At 41.0% G+C, this 19,516-nt stretch overlaps 1 long non-coding RNA gene across 1 annotated transcript; it reads right to left on the bottom strand.

Moving 5' to 3' along the window:
• Positions 1–9,687: 9,687 nt before the first annotated feature.
• LOC131276583 (uncharacterized) lies at positions 9,688–18,644 on the bottom strand. The gene is made up of 2 exons (XR_009184045.2): positions 15,852–18,644; positions 9,688–11,840 (listed from the first exon to the last, which is right to left on the bottom strand). It is a non-coding gene; the product is annotated as an uncharacterized lncRNA (long non-coding RNA).
• Positions 18,645–19,516: the final 872 nt, after the last annotated feature.

The following is a 19,516-nucleotide window of genomic DNA, read 5'->3' as shown; positions in this document are numbered from 1 at the left end:
CCGGGGTGCGCACGCCCCGCTATATATGCGGGTCCTCTTGACATATGCTAATCAGGCGCTTTCAGGCTCGGGGAGGTTCTGATTGAAATCTTAAACCCACCTCCTGGCCCCACGTCTTGGCTCCTCGGAAGTGACCCGGGGTTCTGCCCCCCGGACGGTCGCAAAAACCCTTCCCTCGCCTGGGCCAAGCTGCCCAGCCACTTCGCGAGGCGCGGCCCACGCCCTCCTCGGGGATGTCTTGGGGGCGACGGCGACGGGCCCCCCGCGCGGCGCTGCGCCCTGGATGCGCGCGCTCCTGCGCGCCGACAGAGCCCGCTGCGAGCGCCCCGGCAGGTACAGAGGAGAGGTGGGGGCTGCGGGGGGCGGGCAGGAGGGGGCGGGCAGGCGAGGGGGACTGAACTCCTCCTCGGAGCTGCTGGGAGGCTGCGGTGGACAGGTGCAAAGCAAGGGAAAGAGGGAGAAGGGAAAAGGGCGTTTCCGAGGCTTGGACCTGCCCAGACACACATGAAAGGGGGATCAAAGCTTTGACAGTTTAACTCACTAATTTTAAAACACTAATAAAACGTACGAGCATTGCTCTTTTCTTTTATCATTTCAACGGGGGATTTTCTTTACATAATCAAGGTGAAGACAAGAACCGCCGCGCACACCCCTACCCCAGGTTCTCTTTCAAGTTTATCTTCACGCAGAGAAGCATGCTCTTACCGAGATGGTTGTATCTCTACACGACGTCTGACATGGTGTCCTAAGGTCATGGGCGCTACTTCACATAATACAATAACGTGACATAATCATGAATCTGGCGATGAAGAGGAAACCTACATAGGCTGAAGAGAGGTGATTTACAGTCTTACATTTTGCCAAGAATAAAAAACGACTATCTGGAATAAATCTTGGATGAGGAGTGGCCTCGGGGGCCCTTATCCGATCCAGAATTACTTCCCCGTTCTTCCTTGTTGCTTTGTCTTTAAAGCTAGATATTTCATTCATATTTCGATTATAAAAACAAATACAGGGAAAATAGTGTTGATTCTTGATGTGTTTTGAGACTTGACGAAGCCCTGGTAAGAATTTAGGAGTGCCTGTGTATATTTGTAAAACAAAAAGCCATTGAAGGGAGGAGTTAGAAACATGTCCATTTAAACCTTAACGTTTGGTTTTGTGCCACTGGTTAAAATTCAAGATCTTTCTCTTAACATTTTTCAGTGGCAGAAGAGTTGAGAATCCTTTGGCAGATTTATGCTTCCCCTGAGCAAAAAAGTTTCAGGGAATCATTAAAGATTCGTTTTTCAATGTTGTTTCGTGGTCTGTTCAGTAAGAGCCTATAGATCTGGGAGCTCAAATGGAGTTGACTGCTTTATTTTATTTGCTCTGAAGGGGTGTTTTTGTTTTTGCTAACTAATTGGCAGGTGCTTTAATGCAGGTAAAGTTACACCTTTTCATCACTGCAGTGCTAAACACTGACCCTTGTGCTCCTCACGCTATAAGAGCTCTTAGAGCAAGTGATTTACCGTTGATAGATACGAGATAAAACAAAAACATTGGCTTAAAACAATAAACAGATTACTTTAGAAATGTATATTGCTAGGTCTGTTTTAAAGGTTGTACCAGGTAAATGTCATATTACTTTACCTTTCAAATAACAGGAGGCTATCTTGTGGTAGGACCTCAAATCCACCATAATCAAGATTTCAAAGCACATCTGTGTAAACATTATCACATCAGTGTAAAACAACCAATGAGCTTTTACTTTGAACCAAATCGTCTTAATTGCAGTGTTAAATCAAAGAAAGTTAGATCAAAGTTGTGTGATTCTCATAGTGGGATAACTAAAGTAGCCAGTACTTCCATCGATCACTTAATGAAGAGATGTTTAAAGGTTTAAAACTTAGATCAATTACCTTTAATGAGGTTTGTTTCAAGACCTCCATTCTGAGCAGTGTATAAATGCTGTTAATGATTCCACAATGGAGATCTATCACTGTCACCTGCTCCTAAGGTACTCATTTTGTCTACAGAATGTTTTCCCACATAAACATTCTCAGCCCTCACTGTGTTATTTATAGCCTGTAAACTGTTTAAATGTCTTGTACTACTTGTATGTACACTAAAATATGGGAAACTTTTCGTGCATTGTCACCAAAGCCCAAATCCTTTGATGATGAAATGCCTTCTCTTTGTAAAATTTCAGTATTTTCCTCTATATTGTTGTATTTGATCATCACAATAATGCTACTTTCCACACTGACATCTCACTCTGTAGAGAATTTCTCCAGGATTTTAGCTGAGGGTCAGTCCAGAGTCCTACCTCCCAGTGCAATTTCCTTTAATTCTCTAAATGCCTCTGTTTTCTTTCGTTGTTTTTTTTTTTTTTTTTTTTTTTTTTTTTTTTACAATAAAGACAAGATCATCCCTGTCTGGTCTCTAAGCCAAAGTAGGGTTGCTATGAGACTTAACTGTGAAAATATATAGGAGAGTGGTTTTTGAAAACTATACATTTCTCTGGGCATATAAGGTGGTAAACCTTCTTGTTGCTGGGAAAATAAATTTTTCTTTACAATTTAGCAAATTTAGTTGGTTTGAAATACAAAATAAGCCTTTTCTCCCCAAACTGAACCTTTAATGTCTAGGTTTTGAATGGTGCTTAATGCCATTTTATAAAGGATCAGAATAGAAACAAAAAGATAAGGATTTCTTTTGTTTGCACTAGTCATGTGACAGGAAAAGATAACACTAAAGTTTTTTTATGCACATGCTGTGATGATATCATGGGAAGTTAAATAATTTTGAAGAGTGTTTTACAAGAGCACATTATTCAACTTTTAAGTATACACTGCAATCTAATCAACTTCACCTATACTTCCTAGAGACCACACTTGCCATGCTGTTATACAAATATGTGGTACAATTTCTGCTTCCACAAAAAGTAGTTACAGTTTTGCAGACTGTGTAATTCCTAGAGAACTTTTCAGCCAGCATATGGTCATGAACCTTTGCTTCCACACATGAGAAAGGAGATAATACCTTTGATGCTTCCGCATGTGGCTAACTTGAGAAAAAGAAAAAAGAACTGATTTAAAACTCATGCCTTATATCTCCAATGAAATAAAAATATGTTTGCACAACATTGTTCATTGCAGCACTTTTGGAATTGTGAAATACTGGCAGCCACATTAAACGTCCCTATATAGGACAGTGGTTGAATAATTATGCTGCATTCGCAGTGTAGCACTGTACAGCTGAAAAAAAGAATGAGAATGACCACTATGAACTACGATGCAGTGCTTCTTGGACATATTCTTAAATGAAAGAGCAAAGGGCCGAAAGAGTATATACAATATACTACCTTTTGTGTAAGAAAGAAAGACAATAAGAAAATGCTACATGTTTATGCTTAGTTTTTTAAACAATGAACACAGAACAAGAAATTGCTTACCTGCAGAGAATGGGTGGGGATGGAGTAGGAGGATGAGGGAGTGATGCTTCTCTGAGAATTTTTTGTAGAGTTTTGACTTGAAGTTATGTTAATATTTTGCTTTTTTTTTTTTAAGTCAAAATCAACAAGGATTGGGGAGGAAATGGAATGAGACAAGGAAGAAATGAACTTAACTATATTCAAGTCAATAATAGAACCACACAGGAGGGAGTGATAATTTTTTTAAAAGTAACCTAAGTAACTTAAATACAGTTCCTTGACTATATGATCACAGTGTAAAGACAAGAAAATACATGAACAAATATTGAATTTTAGTTAGAAAGATTGATCTTTTCCCAGTGGCAGCAGTTAGACTGGTGTGTTATAGAACTGAGCAAATGAGTAAATAGGTCGAGGCTAATGGGATCCAGGTGTTTCCCTTTTAAAAAAGGGAATTACAAATATGGAAAGAAGGAAGACTAGTGTGAGCCCACGTTATTAAATGGGAATTGCAGTTATCAGTGTGAACTCAGGGTGCGTGTGCGTCTCGTAGCTCAGTCCACGGAAGGGCCTAGAAGCAAAGACAGTGGGGCCAGTGAGCACACCTAATGCTGGATCTTGGTTTCTCAATTCAATCACCCACTAACCTGACCCAGGGATCCTTGGAGAGACGACTGGTCCCAGGGCTGGGGCATCTTTTTGTTCCAGAGGGCAAGGAAGTGCTGCTGAATGTCAAAGAGACTCAGGCCAAATCTGGGACAGTTTGAGGTTTGAAATAAATAATAGATGGGAATAAGATAGAAGGACTAAAATAAGAATCTGAGGACAGTTTATGAATAAACAAACAGCCAGACACAAATGAATAGGGGAGAAGAGAAAGCTCTTCCTTACAGTAAAATACCAAAGAATAAATATAAAAAGGATTTCCCAGTCCTTTTTCCCCAGCTTACCACCCCCCCACACACCACCCTGCAGGATGACAGCTCATCCCTTCTGTTCCAGTACTAACACAGGACCATTTTTTTTTAAGATTTATTTTTTATTTATTTCTCTCTCCTTTCCCCCCACTGTCTGCTCTCTGTGTCTATTCGCTATGTGATCTTCTGTGTCCGCTCACACTCTTGTCACTTTGTTGCATCATCTTGCTGTGTCAGCTCTCTGTGCGTGTGTGGTGCCGCTCCTGGGCAGGCTGTGCTTTTTTTTTCGTGGGGAGTGGCTCTCCTTGCAGGATGCACTCCTTGCGCGTGGGGCCCCCCTACGCAGGGGACACCCCTGTATGGCACAGCACTCCTTGAGCACATCAACACTGCGCGTGGGCCAGCTCACCACACAGGTCAGGAGGCCCTGGGTTTGAACCCTGGACCTCCCATGTGGTAGGCGGACGCTCTGTCGTTTGAGTCAAATCCACTTCCCTAACACAGGACCATTTGCATCCATTGTAGCAATAACTGATCTAGGCAAAATCAGAAGTGGATGCTAAAACTACTGAGTAAAAGTTTGATGAAGAAGAAGCTATTTACATCATCTCAAAGTATTCCTTCAAAAATTATTTCTTAATCATTAAGAGAAAAAAGTAACTTCTTAGTGGATTAACCTCATGACCACCATCTTAACCAGGTAATAAAAGTAAAGGACAAGAACAAGGTAAATCAAATTCATGAGCCTCTTGAAGCCCTGGAAATGACACAATATTGCTTACGTGATGTTCCTGCGAAAAATGCATAACCCAAATCTAATTGTGAGGAAACATCAGATAACCCCCCAAATGAGAGACATCCTACAAAATAACTGGCCTTTATTCTTCCAAAATGTCAAAGTCATGAAAGACAATGAAAGTTTGAGGAACTGCTTCAGATTAAGGGAAACTAAGGGTACTGTGTGATCTGGGCGTGGAGCCTGAACCAGAAAAAAACTAAAACCTTTAAGGACAGTATTAAAGCAACTGGCAAAATTTGAATACAGACTGTAAATTAGGTAATCATAGATCTGTATTAAATTTCCTTATTTGACAATTGTACTGTGATTATGTAAGAAAAAGTCCTGGGCAATACAAAACAAAGCTTTATGGATAAATAGGCATGATGTCAGCAAAATTATCTTTTTTTTCTCTTCCCTAACTCACTTTGCTAGATATAAGCAGGATGTTGTCACTCAATAGTTATGAGACCTTGGGAAAATTACATTATCTTCCTGGAATCCAATTTTTTTCCTCTGTAAAATTGGGATAATACAGTGTGTTCCATCCAGCTTGCCCAAATGTTGTAGGAATTACATGGGGAAATGTGCATTAAAATCCAAAAGTGCTACATCTAAGGGATGATATTAATAATGATATTCATTATAAGTTTTCCCTGAGAGGCAACTTAAAATTCCATGTTCTGTTCCAAATTGCAAGATGATAAAGATGGTTTGTGGGATACATGGTACCATCTAAACTAATAATGCTTCATGTTTGATTCACAGCAGAAATAATTTTTATGCTTTCTGCTATATAAAGTTTAATAGTGTTCTGAAATGGGTTTGAAAGAGTTAAATATACTTCTAAAATAAACAAATAGTTTTGGAAATAGACTTTCACAACATCTGACTAAATGCACAATGTTCAATAGTATTTAACAGACTTTATGTCATTATCATTTGAATATGCTATAAAATTACAGTTTGGAAGTATTTTATATTTTTTATCTCACAGAAGAGACTTGCCAAACAAGTCAAAGATGAGTTTCATAGGCATGCAACCCAATTAGTGGAAAAATCAGAGTTTAAATTAAAATATTTCACTTCCAAATCTAATGCTGTTCCGACCAATTACGACACAAACACCCAAATAATAATAAAAGTTAATTCTCTAGAGCAACTGAAGTTTCCATTTAGAAAAATGGTGGGGGGGGGGCCTTCAAATTGACAATATTGCTAGTACATGTTACTGTACCAGCTCGCTCCTTAGAGTGGGCATGTGAACAGTGGATTAGGAAAAAATAACCAGTTTTTTTTTTTCATAGCATTATTACTTCCTTACTATGAATGTATCCACAGATGCCACTAAGTCTCTTTATTTTTAATTTCACTACTTTCAAAGTGAAGAAATAATATTCCAAATTAAATATACTTCATCCTTCTGAGGGGTAATGCCACAAACACTAAAGGCATAGTTTCATTTTAGATTTTTCAAATGAAATCAATACTCAAACTGCATTTTGTGAGGGCATGGAAATTATCATTAAAAATCTAATTTTAGTGACACTCTTCCAAATAAAGCATCTGTTCATACAATTTAGGAATGTGGTTGATTTTTAAAAATTAATGAATTCGTTCATTGTCTCCCTAGATTTCGCTAGTAATAAAAATCACCACTCTAAGAATGGAGATACAAATGCTTAATGTGTCTTAATATCAATAGCGCGTGTGTGAATGACATCCCGTTAAGAGTCAGAAAGTGGAAGAGTGATTCATTAAACTCCCTTGCAATTTCCAATCTTTCAAGCAAAGTAAGGTGATAAGAGTAACTAAAGGCTCATTTGCCCGTTTAGAGACTGAGATAACTAGTGCTGTGTGCGCGGAGCTGGGACCCAGGCCCGAACTTCCCAGGGAGCTGGGAAGGGCTGGGAAGAGGCCTGGGAATGCTCCTTCCTGGCCGTGTGGTCGAAAAGGCTGAGCTCTCTCTTGGCCTCTCGAGGGCCTGGCACAGGCAGCAGGTGCCAGAGAGGCCAGAGCCAGCTGTGCAGGTGACACACTGCGCCACCCCTCCCTGCCCTGAAGGCGGGTCAGGAAGGAAAGGTGAACGCCAGCTGCACGGCTGAGGCTGCGTGGGCTGTTCGCACTCGATACAGTTCTTGAAATTTACAGGTGGCCTGCTTTGATTGTGAGTGTGAGGAGACACGCTCGTAGTGCAGCCCTTAGCCGGGAGCGCGCGGTCGTAGCGCGGGCACGTCTGTGATGTTCATGAAGGTGTTTGGAGCCCCTAGAACAATACCTGCATATTTTAAACACTCCATAAATACCTGTTGACTGATTGATAAATACTTTTTTAAAACTTTGTTTTTCAGAAACCTGGAGTGCTTGCTTGGATTTTTAGTTCAGTTTTATATTGTTCCTAAGAGTGACTCTAATTCATAGAACATGTACTCAAAGATGGAGAGTTTTGACTCTCAGTAAACATGTACACAGTAAAAAAGTACCCTTCATCTTAAAAATGATAATCCCAGGGAAGAGCCATGCACTGAAAAGACAGTGGCAGAAGGGCTACCGGCCTTCATGGGGTCAGCCCCGAGGGACGGGTGGTCAGGCACCCTGCCAGGTCACGAGGGACGGGTGGTCAGGCACCCTGCCAGGTCACGAGGGACGGGTGGTCGTGCACACTGCCAGGCCCCTGAGGGCCAAGAGGGACTATGAGAGGCAGGAGTGAGCTGCCACGTTTCACTTCTCCAGCATCTAGTCATATCGTTAGTAATTCCTTCATGCAAGTCCCACTTCCAAAAATGAAAAAAGAAAACCAGCCAGGCACAATTATAATTAATATGTCATTGACAAAGATAAAAATCAGAAAATTTGTGAAACTGTCAATAATCTTGAGGAATAAAGTGCAGATCAGCAGATACTGTGCAGCTGTCAGGACTCTGAAAGTGTTGACGCTGGGAACACTTGACTCCAGCTATTCCTGCGAACAAGGCTATAAGTTTCTTGCTGGCAATGAAATTGTAAAATGAGTTCAAGGACAAGGCGCTGAGTCAGGTAAATGAAATGGCAAGGAACTGGATTGGAGTAGTTGGTGCCTTATAAAATAAACAAAAAGAGCAGTTCTTCTTTGAGAAATGCATCATCCATAAAAGTGCACTTATTTATAAGAAGACAGGATCACAACAAATAACCTCTTTGTGGATTTGAAAAATATATAAGCTATGAAAGGTTCAGATGGCAGGCTTTTGTGATTGATTTCAGTAAACTCAGATCAATTATACTTTCTCAAAGCTATCAATATAATAAATTACAATTGAAATTTATTTTTCAAGGCAATCTTATTTTAACGTAGTAGATTACCCACTTGGTTTTCTGAATCTCTTACATAATTTCATTCATAATTGTTTATCCTGAAGACTTTTTATTAATGGGTAATTTTATTAAATCAAATATTTGTCATTCCTTCAAAGACTGCATAACTTTGTTAAAAAGTAATCACAATTCCTTCCCTCCTGAAGTCTACGTCTAGCTGGGAGATAAACGAAATAGACAAGTGCATTATATTACAGGAGCTTCCTCCATGATCTATTTCATAATGAGGAAGTCCAAGGTTCTTTGTTGAAAGCAAGTAGAAGGGTAGACTAAGCCAAGCCTTGGTACCTGGGAGGAATTTAGGAAGAAGTTGCCACTAAGCTGAGTTCAGTTGGGAAGTACCAGAGAAAGGAGAAGAAAGGAGACAGAAGGCAGACCAGGAAATTTCTCCTGCTAATGCATGATCCATTCAGTTTCCTCTTCTCTAAAACACAGGCCTTACACTAGATCTCTCTATGGTCCCACACAATCCTAACATTTTATGATTCTCTACACAAATTTCAAGGTAAAATTTAATAGGAAAATAGAATTCAGTAAATTTATAGACTAAGTTCATTAACCTACCTATTCAAATTATTTAAATTCTTCCTTTTAAATCAAATCTTTAAAAAAGATAGGATAGGTTGTAACTATGGGTCACAGATATTAATATGTTACCAAAATATATATATAAAGATAAGTTTATGTATTCAAGAGTTGGCAGTGTTCGAAGTTATCTTAAACGTGACAATATTTCTGTAGATGTACCTGAAAGCTCCCATTATTATATAAATGCTATATAATCTATATAATCTTTTACTCTAACATTATCCGCTTACAGCATATATAAACTGCTCTCCAAATTATAACCTTTTTTTTTAACTTTCCTTTGCAAGTTTTACTTTCCCTTTAAACGCTGATTCTAGAAGACCACTTCTAGTGAGAAAAGTCAGTTTCCATCTTTAATTTGAAGAATCATCTACTTTCATGCATAAATGAAAAATGCAGCCATCGTGAGTTGTATCTCCAGGACTTATAGAAACCAAGATTTCCAACCTCTGGTATCAAATGACCAGCTTCTATTTAGGACTCATGTTGACTTAGGTCATTTGGTTTTTAGAGGGGGTGGGGGCAGACGTCAGGAGGTTTTTACGGTGCCACTTCTGGTCTGGCACACAGGCTGCTGAAGACCCCGCTTTCCCTCCCCAGTGGATCCCATCTTTAACCAAAAGGGAGAGAGAAAGTCCAAATTATAACTTTTTAATTAAAGTCACATTTAAAGTCACTCAGCTAAATTTCAGTACAAAGCCATGTAATGGTCAGTTATCTCCTTCCCAAAACTCTATCTTCACATCTTAAACTGCCTGGTTGGACTCTTCTTCATAAGTATTAGAAAAAGATTTTAAGAAATTTATTTATAGCATTCAGACTGGAAATAAGAACAAAGGAAAATTCACACCATGTTCCAAAATCCACTTCTCATTTGTTTCCACTTTTAAAAGACTTAAAATGATAAAAAAAAAATTTTTTTTAAAAGTCCTATTAGTTCAACTTTAGGCTCTTCCTTCTTCATTTGGTTTATTTTCAGTTGAGAAAGCAACTGATTTGGAAAATGACCTTGAATTTCATGTATCAGTTTAATAATTGTTTGGTGTCCTCCTTATTTAAAAGTCAGTTTAGGTAAATTTGCTCTTCACAGGCACATAGGCATAACTTAACTAAGTCAGTGTAACATATATATTTAGCTATAGCCAAGAGTTCAATGATTAATTCTAGAGATTATAGAACACAGGTCTCTATAACATAGATTTTGATCAAAGCGTGTGCCCGAAACAAACACTAAACACAGTCAAATCCCAACCAAAAATGGTTTCCTTGTATAATACTGACTAGGATGGAAGAAAAGACCTCCTTATTCTGGAATAATTTGTTCAAGGAGACCCAAGCACCTGCACAATTATGTTAGAGTAGCTCATTTAGTGGTTTTCTATAAAGTCTTATCATCTGGTGAAAGGTTCATTTCACTTCCCTTGATGTGGTGGTCTGAGGTTTGCAGCTACCTGAACATAAGATCTGGGACAATTCTGGAAAACTTGCAACCATTTTCAAAGGTCAAGAGTTTTGATATACTTCAGTTGCCAAGGAATTTATGAACATTCATACAAACTTTTAGTTTGTAGATCAATCTCTAGTGTTTGAGGCAAGCTAATTTATTTTAAGAGAAAAATATAGTGTGTGGTGATTTAAATCACTTGTTTATTACTTGGGCTTAAGAATATATACTTTCATGTGACATAATATAAATTATAAGTGCAAAATATTTAAGTATTACTTAGATGAGTTATATTATGATATTGTAAATATGAAATGGTTTATTTTAATCAAACCTAAAAATTAAAATTGCCATGAAACAAGACCTGATTACCTGGTGATATCAAACCAGACCTAGTTTCTAGTGAACACCAGCTGTTAAATGGACAGCTTTTTTTTGTCTTAAAAAAATTTTTTTTAAGTATTTAGATTACATAAATGTTAAGTAAAAAATATAGGGGATTCCTGTATGTCCTGCTCCCCACATCACCCACATTTTCCTCCATCAACATCCTTCATTAGTGTGGTACATTGATTGCAATTGATGAACACATTTTGGAGCATTGCCACAAAGCATGAATTATAGCTTACATTGCATTTTACATTTTCTCCCATACAATTCTGTAGGTTATGGCAAGATATATAATGGTTCATATCTGTCATTGCAATGTCATTCAGGACAATTCCCAAGTCCCAAAAATGTCCCTGTATCACACTTGTTTTTCCCTCTCCCTGACCTCAGAACCTCCAGTGGCCACTGCCTCCACATCAATGATAAAAGTTCTTCTATTGCTGGACTCACAATAAGTCTATAGTAGAATACCCTTAAGTCTACTTTAGACCATAGTCCATTCCCCAGTCCTGAGGATTCTGGGATGGTGATGCCCACTCCACCTTCAGTTGAGAGGGGGCTTCAGTCCCATACGGCCAATAGATGGGACCTTCTTGCTGGCAGTTGTAGGCTCTCTCGGTTCCTTGGTGTGGTAGTTCTCCACCCTCACCTCCTTGTTAGTTGTCCTAGGTGAGACCAATGAACTGGAGAGTAGGTGTTGCAACTCCACTGAGGCTCAGAGTCCAGCTGGCACATGGACAGTCCAAAGATTCAAGTCTCTTGGACATACACCTACCAACTCCCAGCACTGACTATAGATTCCAATAGGAGGACGGAAGAGCTGTGTGTAAGGAAACCACAACTGAGTAAGTGGACAGCTTTCTAACAGGGACCCTGACAGCCTCACTGTAAGAGAGTCTTCACCTTGTACCTATCCAATGTCTTCAGGCCTCAGGCGATTCTTTATCTCCAAGTCTTTGGAAGAACAAATACAATTAATTAGAAAGAGCAAAAACAACTCTATAGTAATATGTGTATACAGGTTAATCGAATACAAGGAAGGTTTTGTGAGCGCTCTTCTTGACTGAAGGATGGGAAAACTGAATTTGCCATTTGCAGCTCAAGGCAAATTCTTAGCACTGGTTGGTTGGGCTTGGTTCTATGCCCGCCTCACGTGTTCCCTTCACGGTTCAAGGACTGCTCTGTAAGAGCCTTGGGTTCTCTAGTAGGGATAGTGGTCTTGAAATACCTGCCAGTGGTTTGCTGGAGCCAGCGAGCACTAGCTAACAAGAGCCCATCTTTACATTTGCAGGAATTTTGTGAGCCAGTTGTTACATAAGGACAGTATTAAAAATTAAATTATATAATCTTACAATTACAGAAATCATTGAAAATGAAGGGAATATGCACAAAAAACTCATTTCTCAATTATTTCTTCTATTATCTGTTTGGCCTTTTGTATGTGTGTGGTGGAAGTTCTATGCCATGGTATGTTACTGTGCATCTCTTCCCAGCTCTGTGCTCAGTAACATCGTGTTGGTGGCTTAAAATGTGGGTGGTGGGCGTCTTACATCAGGCAAACCTGGACACCAGCCTCTCCCCACTCGGAAACAGTTGTTAAACTTGTACGAGCACCCTGCGGGTACCTGCCCACAGGGCCTTCTAAGAAAGGCTCTTTTTTCCATTCCCAGAATGGCCCCTCCATGTCACTCTACCCAATGCCCCAGGCAAAGGGCATTGGCCTCAGTGAAAAACTAACGAAGGCGTCTTTGGGCCAGGCTTTAGAATGGGAACTAAGCATCCCAGAGACTGATGCAAGAGCAGCCACGTCATGTCCCAGCAGAATGTTCTTCAAATAAATGTCCTTGAACTCTTACTGTATAGGTCCCTAGAGCTGGTACAGCTTTTCCCTGGATTCCATGATTTTATCAGTGAAATATCTTTTGTTTGAGCTAATGCAATTATGAGTATATTCCGTGGAAATTAATGTGCCTTCAGAACAACTATTTTAAATTTTTTCTGTTCCTGATGAGTCTACATAGGAACTATCTACATGTAGGGCGTAATGTCTAGGCTCAAGTCCTGGTTTTGTGACCCTGAGAAAACACTTCGCCTATTAGCATCTCAATTTCCTCATCAGTAAAAATTAAAGGAAACTTGAGCCCTAAGTTTCTACAAAGAGCTCAGGCTCCACTAAGGAGTTCAAGGACTTGGAGGAGACTGGCCTGGGTCGCCTCCCCCTCCCGACTAGAGATGCTCTCCTGTTTTCTACTCAGTATTATGGGACCTCACAAAAGATTTATTTTGAGAAGAAGCTTAAAAAAAAAAACCACTTTAAAATGTTTAAAAATTACCATATTAAGCTACCTCTAGATTCTTTTCAGTCTTCTCTATCTTTACAGGATAGATACAAAATGTTTACACACATATTATTCCTGCAGTTTTTCTGCTCCTGCTGTTATTTGTACTGTCTTCTCTTAGTGGACAGTTGCCAAGGAAACCATGGTGATCCTGTAAGTCCACCCCAGTGCCAAGCTGACAGTCCATTCTTGTCAGACATCCTCCTCCCCATGGCACTTTCTCCTGTGAATTCTGGGCCTGGCTTGAAAATCTCGCTCAGCACAGACTCGGCAGCCAGAGCCAGCCAGCTGGAGTTGGCACAGGATGAGACTGGTTTGCCATCCTGCTGAGCTCCTGCGTGTGTGGCCACTGACTGACCGTACGCTATTCCTGATTTCTCTAATGGTTCCCTCTTGGTGCTGGGCTTTCCATCTGTTCTGAAGGCTGCCCTTCTGTCTGGTTTCTGCCCTCAAAGCAGTTTTCCATCCAACACCTGACAGTTTGGGGCTAGAGCCAGAGACAAGGGTACATGGGTTGTGCTAGGCTCTACCAGCAGACACCTACTGTGCCCGTCCATGTGGACATTTCACACAAGAAAGTATGATGGGTCACAGAGGATAAAATACTGAGTCATTGCTTAAAACCCCAGGGTCCTGTGGGGTTTCTTATTTTTCCTTATAAACAAGAAGACTAGCTGGGAGGCAGATGGTTGAGCACCTGCTTCCCATGTACAAGGTCCTGGGTTTGATCCCCAGCACCTCCTAAAAACAAACAAACAAAAATTCCAACTCATTGGGGAGCAGATATAGCTCAGTGGTTGAGCACCTGCTTCCCATGCACGAGGCCCTCAGTTCAATCCCCAGTACCTCCTAAAATGAATAAGTAAATAAATAGATACATGATGATCCTTGATTAAATCTATTTAGGCTATGTGATAAAGTTCGTGTGTCAATTTGGCTAAGTTACAGTCCAGCTGTTTGGTCAAGCAAGCTCCTGCTTGATTGTTACTGTGAGAGTATTTTGTGGATAGGTTTAAATCATTAGTCAGTTGATTGCATCCATGGCAGATTATGTCTACAATCAACTTTGGTGATTGCCCTCAGCAATGAGTTTCATTCAATCAGTTGAAGGTCTTAAAGGGAGAACTGATGATTTCAGCAGCCAAAAGAAGAATTTCTGTCTCTATTTCAGCCAGTAAATGTCTACTGGGAAATTCATGGAAACCTTCATCAGAGTTTCCCACCTGTGGACTGCCTTACGGAATCCGGACTTGGCATTCCCCATGGTCATACGAAACAATTCCTCATATAAATTTCTTAATATTTACACACACACATATACATTTCCTGTTTTTGCTGTTCCTCTGGAGAAACCTAATACAAGCTGTATCAAACTTATTTACATTTCCTTTCGTTCCCAACTCTTTAATCAACTTTATTGCTCTTAGTGCAACTCTTCTCAAGCTCTATACATTCCTTCTAAGTTTTTATTATTGTTTGTATCTACACAAAGTCCTTTAGTAAATAACATGAGTATGAGAACATTATGAAGAAATATATAGTCTTTACTTAATATGAAATTTTTATCAAAGTTTAACACATTAAAAAGAGTATAAAGGGAGGCGGCTGTGGCTCAATCAGTTGGGCTCCCGTCTACCATATGGGAGGCCCTGGGTTCGCGTCCCGGGGCCTCCTTGTGAAGGCAGGCTCGCCCGCACGCTGCAGAGTGTGACCCGGCCCACAAGTGCCGTGGAGAGCTGACTCAGCAAGGTGATGCAACAGAAAGGGAGACAAGCAACAACGCTGAAGAGCACGTAGCTAACCGACAGAGAGAGCAGACAAGCAAAACAAACTGCAAGGGGGATAAATAAAAATAAATACAGACACAGAAGAAAGCACAGCGAATGGACACAGAGCGCAGACAGCAAGCAAAAAGCCACAAGGGGGGGGATAAAAAATAAAAGAGTATAAAAATCACAACTAGACAGACAGCTCTATGAATTTCTACAGAGTTAATATGTTTGTGTAATCAGCACCCATAGCAAGAAACAGAATAAGACCAGAACTCCTGAAGCGCCCCTGTGCCCCTGTGAGTCACTCCCTACCCCCAGAGAAACCCTTATCCTGTTTTCTGACATTATATATCAGTTTTCCCACACTTAAGCTTTATAAATAGAATCATAAAGTTGGCTATTTTGTGTTTATCTTCTTTGGCTCGCTTCATGCTTATGAGATTCAGTCACATGACTGCAAGTAGTTGCAGTTCAGTAGCTCTCGTTGTACAGCATTCACTTGTGTGAATATATCACACTTTTCAATACATGCCACATAGATGGCATATAGAGTGTTTCTGGTTTGGGTCAATTACAAATAGCACGTCTATAAATATTCCTCCATATGGCTTTTGGTGGACATAAACACTCACTTCCACCCTGGAGTGGAAAAGATGAGTTGTAGGCCATGTATATATTCAGCTTAGTAGGTACTTCACCAGTTTTAGGAAAGTTACATTATTTGTTTTGCAACCCCAGTGTCATGCTGTTATGATCACTCATAAGTAGCACTCTGAGGCTTTTCTACACTAGGCAGAGAAGCTGTAATCACTTCTATCAAAACCGAAAACAGAATATGAAAATTGAAGGCTCACCTGCTTTCAGACAAGGAGGCTTTGCTTCTATTCCTTTTGTTCCCAAACGCAGAAGACAAGAAGCCTCCACTCCAATGGAGGACAGAGACCAGAGGAGCTGGGAGAACTAAACAAGAGCGGAACGGTGAGATACTGCCAGAGCAGCCCCTGGAAATGATCAAAATCAGACTGGAAAGATGTAAGGGTCAAAGCGAGATGATCACTGGACTTGAAGTTAGAGTGTTAAATGTGTTGATTGAACAGCTTGGTGCTGTCACCAGCGTGACCTACAAGAACAAAACGGAGGCATGGACGGTCACGTCACTACCCTTTGACCGTGGGTCATGCAGAAATTCCTCAGATCAAAAGGTCTGAGCTCTCTAGTGGAAGAGAGCCCTAGCCTAGCAGACTCATCCCAAATCATATGTAAAATGATGGCCTCACTACTAAATCTCAAAGCACCAAACTTTGTTCATGAATCTAATTTTCTCCACGACCATGACCTGTCCCTGATTCACCCCACTCTCTCCCTTTGCCTTCTCCTTTGCTTTCATCATAGTTTTAAACAGGCTGCTTGTGATATCCATTCCTTCAGTAATCTGATAACATTCCCTCACTTTTTCCTTTAACAAACATTTATTGAAGTCCTATTATGTGCCAGGTGCTGGGATAGATGGCTGCTCTGGCCTCCTGGAGCTTAGACAAAGCTTAGCTTTGGCTAAGTGAGAAAGGCAGGTACAGACCATTGTCAATCTGTCTTTGGGAGGGGAGTTGGTCAAAATAGAAAATGTCCAGGGCACTGAGTCAATTTCCATACCCCTGGATACTGTGGAATTGAACTCCTGACTGAGCTCTGAAAACAAAAGACCAAGCAAGGGCTGTGACCCCACGGAAAGCACCTTCCCCGCTTTTTCCTTCACTTTGCCAATTGTCTCCTTAGGAAGATGGCATTGAAAGTGGGCACAGTCTATGCTGGAGCAGCCAGGAGAAGAGGCTCGCTGCAGCCTTGCTCTTTGGCTGGTCGCCTCTGTCGTGACTGAGTGGACAATGAGGAACTATGAGCCATGTTTTAGGGCCCCATCTGTAACTCCTCCTTTCATCTGGTCAAGATTCTGGTGTTAGAGTGTGGAAAATCAGGTAAGCAGCATTTTTACAGAAACAAGGCATTCCTGTCTAGGTCTGACATATTACACTTAAATTTCACATTTTCAAAAATTAAAAGTCAATTTACTTGCAAGTTAGGAAATAGTGAAAGGTGAAAATAGTTGGACTGGGATGGAATTTAATTTTGAAACAAGAAAGCCATTGTAGGCCAACTGCAGGTTTATAGAAAGGAAATGCCATGAAAAAATGCAATGAAATATCTATGTACAGCATGCTAATATGTTTGGAGTATTTTGGTTAATCTTATTAGAACCATGGTTTTGAGAAGTTCACTTATTCAATGCCATTATTTGGGGGAGGAGGATGTTGGGGAGGGAATTGTGACTCCCAAAGCACTATAAGGTTATACGATTAAGATGTAGCCAAGCTAAGATCTCTTGACTTCTAGTTTAATGTTCTATCCTATAAAACACTTCTTTTGGTTTAATTCCTGTTATTGTAAACATTTAAAAACGATCTAGTAAATTTTTCTTACTTAGACCATAGTGTGAGTAAGTAAATATTTTTTCGAAGGTGTGAGCTGCCAGTATATCAGGGGCATCTCTTTGGCTATATTTAGTATTCAGTAGAATGTACACAAAAAAAATGGGGGAAAATGTGCTGAATCTCTATTGATCCAACAATTTTTTCTGAAATTAAAAAGAAATTTTTCCCAATTGTTTACCCCAAGAATTAGCTCAGATTCAGAGCCAGGTAACAAAGGAATCTGGGTACTTTTATGTAGTTAGAGTTATGTAGATGAACTGTGGGAAGAAAACTACACCTATTCTTAAGGAAATTTGGCTTTCCAAGGGAAGGTACTGTGACAAGTTAAATCAGTATAACACTTGCTCTTAAAGAGACCACTTTTCCAAAGCTGAGTACTCTACAAACCCAAACTCAGGAAACTTCTCACAGCAGAACTTGGCTACTGGCCAGAGAAATTACTTACAGGTGATGTAATATAATCTACTAAAACTGTGTGTTACACAGAGGGAAAAATATCAGGAAACTGTGTCCAGTTCAAAATAAACAATGTCAGAATAACTGTTATATATCCAAAATATAATGCCTATTTGGGAAAACTAAAATTTGTTGGAATTGAGAAAAGCAGAAACAGAGAATCTGTGAAAAAGGAGCCACCTTTGAATCTTCCTTAATGCCTTGATTACATAAAACAAGTGAAACTGAAAAAACCACGGAGATGGCACCTAAAACTGGCAGGTTTTGTTTATATGTTATAGAGGATTTTTAAAAAGTCACTTTCAGTGCCTGTAAGAAAGCAAAGTTCTACTAAGCCATGGGCAGGAGAGACGAGATGTAGGGGCGGAGTGTCAGGTAGGCTCCTTAGAAGCAAGGGCTTCCTGAGGAATCAAAGAGCAGGATCTGGGCCAGAAAACCTCATTTTGGTTGCCTCTGCAAGATCCTGGTCCAGAATCAACTGAGCCAATCCCCCTGTCACCGCCGCCCAAATGAGGACCACTGGATTTAGGTGTCTATACCCCCGGACTCTGAATATTTTGACACCATCCCAGTCTTGATGCAAATCACAACTAGCAGGGGGTTCAGTTACCAAAATTGAAGCCAGGATTGGGAAACTGGTAAGAATGTTTCAATTACCTTCTCCCAAAGGTGAAAACTGATGGGACCCACTTATGAGTCTGGTAAAACAAAAATAAAAATGGGGAAACTGACTTGGCCCAGTGGTTAGGGTGTCAGTCTACCACATGGGAGGTCCACGGTTCAAATCCCTGGGCCTCCTTGACCCGTGTGGAGCTGGCCCATGCGCAGTGCTGATGCGCGCAAGGAGTGCCCTGCCATGCAGGGGTGTCCCCCATGTAGGGAGCCCCACGTGCAAGGAGTGCGCCCCGTAAGGAGAGCCGCCCAGCACGAAAGAAAGTGCAGCCTGCCCAGGAATGGCGCTGCCCACACTTCCTGTGCTATGGACAAAGAAACAAGACGCAGCAAAAAGACACAGAGAACAGACAAGGGGGGGGGGGATCAAATAAATCTTTTAAAAAAATAAAAATAAAATAAAAATGCCACGACACACTTGTCTTTATAGTCCCCCAAAAGCCAGTGTGTCTCTCCAGTACATTTTATTGTTTTAATTCAGAATTTTAAAAAACATCCTCGGTTTCATATTCTAAGGACAGTTCTGCTTTGTTGAAAAATGTAACCATGTCTACGGTAATATTTGTGGAAAAAAAATATTAAGGGTGGCTAAAACACGGCGGCTGGCAGTCCCGCTCCCCCCACCCTTGGTCCCGACACTGCCCATTAAAGTGGTCAGAACTGTTTCTGACTTAATTTCCGCGCCTTCCGACCACCCCCTTGCGAGGCTGCCGTCACAGGGCATCCCGAGAGGGGCGGGGACCACCCCGCAGGACCCCCACCCACCGCCAGGAGGCCGCAGGCGAGGGGCGTCGTGCGCCTCACCCACGCTCGGCCGCCCGCCACGGGGCGTCAGGTTCCCGCGCTTGCAGGTGCGGGGAGGGCGGCCTCGGTCCCCGGGCCACGGGCCTCGCCCACCCAGGCCCCCG

The sequence above is a fragment of the Dasypus novemcinctus genome, chromosome 29, assembly GCF_030445035.2.
Source record: "Dasypus novemcinctus isolate mDasNov1 chromosome 29, mDasNov1.1.hap2, whole genome shotgun sequence".
Classification (NCBI taxonomy): Eukaryota; Metazoa; Chordata; class Mammalia; order Cingulata; family Dasypodidae; genus Dasypus; species Dasypus novemcinctus.
Note: the sequence above shows the minus strand (reverse complement) of the source record. Positions and strands in the feature narration are given on the sequence as shown.